Source organism: Herpailurus yagouaroundi, unplaced genomic scaffold (genome assembly GCF_014898765.1).
Source record: "Herpailurus yagouaroundi ecotype Mexico unplaced genomic scaffold, PumYag 206, whole genome shotgun sequence".
Classification (NCBI taxonomy): Eukaryota; Metazoa; Chordata; class Mammalia; order Carnivora; family Felidae; genus Herpailurus; species Herpailurus yagouaroundi.
This window is the reverse complement of record NW_024412437.1, coordinates 491,478-493,475: the sequence shown is the minus strand read 5'-3', so window position 1 is coordinate 493,475 and position 1,998 is coordinate 491,478.

The window sequence follows — 1,998 nt, the reverse complement described above, 5'->3', positions numbered from 1 at the left end:
GCAAGTACATCACTGTGACATTTCCCTGGTGGGTGGCCACTGGTTTTTCACTCCCGCTACTTCTGGGACACACTCCATAGTTTGGTCTCATCTTGAATTTTTTTTAAGGTTTTATTTTTAAGTAATCTCTACACTCAATATGGGGCTTTAACTCACAACCCCAAGACCACAAGTCGCATGCTGTACCGACTGAGCCAGCCAGGCACCCTTCATCATGAACTTTTGACCATTACTAGACCTTTGCCTTTAGAATGGGCCCTGGCCACTTCATCAGTTGTACGTCACACCTCCTATGGTCCTATCCGTAGGTTCTGTTCTAGTTATTTCTCGTGTTCATTTATGTCTGTAGTCCCTCTGCTAAAGACAGACAATGCTAGAGATTTCTCGCTCTGGTTTTGGTCCCTGTGAAAACTTAGTATTCCTAAAGGGGAACACTAAGACTTATTAGTATTTTTTTCTTCACTAAGCTCACAAGAAGGCATAATTTCCTGGGCCAGAAAATAAGATTATGAAACTATTAAAAATGGAGGGGATGGCTTTCGGTGATGATGTTGATTACTTGAGTGATATCCATGAGGTTCCAGACCTTCCTTCACATATTATATATATATATATATATATATATATATATATATATATATATATATATAAAATCTTCGCAGCCTTAGCCATAATATCCATTCCCTTCTACAGATGGGGAACAGAAGGCTCAGAGAAGTTAAATAAGATTACGTAGCCAAGATTCAAATCCAGGTCTGTCTGGTTTGCCAAGTGAGAGTTCTTTCCCCATTTCTATGCTGGTTGGACACTGTTGGAGGAATAAAAACGAGGGGCGCCTGGGTGGCGCAGTCGGTTGAGCGTCCGACTTCAGCCAGGTCACGATCTCGCGGTCCGGGAGTTCGAGCCCCGCGTCAGGCTCTGGGCTGATGGCTCAGAGCCTGGAGACTGTTTCTGATTCTGTGTCTCCCTCTCTCTCTGCCCCTCCCCCGTTCATGCTCTGTCTCTCTCTGTCACAAAAATAAATAAACGTTGAAAAAAAAAATTTTTTTTTAATAAAAAAAACGAGAAAGTTGGGGGCTCCATATATTGTCTCTATATACAAATAAACTATGAGCCCATTTACTGGGCATCAGCTAGCAATTTTTTGGCTATTGGGAGACATTGGCTCACAGACTTTAGTTGATATTTTTACACACACACACACACACACACACACACACACACACACACAATGTATTTCTTGGAAAATATTCTGCCAAGAATCATTGGAAAAAAGTGTCTAAACAAAATTGGTTTTGACTCTGCCCAATGAATTAGAACACTAACTTCAGCGCATAATATTTCTTCTGTGCCTTCTAAATCATTTTTGCAGAAAACGAAGTTAACATTTCACATTTGGAGAGCTCATGATTTCCAATTCTATTTGGTCTTTCTGAAGCTTGAACTAAATCGTAGGAGTTGTACTTGTTTGCTCTAAGGCAATGGTTCTCAAAGTCTGTGGGCCCTGGGGAACTCAAAGGCCTTTCTGGGGGTGTCCACAAAACTGTCTTTACAATACTACTAAAATGTTATTTGCCTTTTCTCTGTGTTGAGATTTGCACTGATGTTACTCAACAATGCTGGGTAATGCTGCTGGGGCTGCAGCATAAATCAGGGCAATGGCATCACACTGTACTAGTATGGAAAGCCTATTGATTTGAGAGAATGGAAAGAAAGGCCACAGACCAGGAGAAAATATTTCCATAACACATATCTGACAAAGGACTAGTATCTAAACAGGAAAAGATCTCAATAGACACCTCACCAAAGAAGATACACAAAAAATAAGCATGGGAGGGTCTCCTGGGTGGCTCAGTCAGCTAAGTGTCTGACTCTTGATTTCAGCTCAGGTCACGATCTCATGAATCATGAGATCTAGCCTTGCATTGGGCTCCGCTATGACAGCGTGGACCCTGCTTGGGATTCTCATTCTGGGATTCTCATTCTCTTCTCATTCTC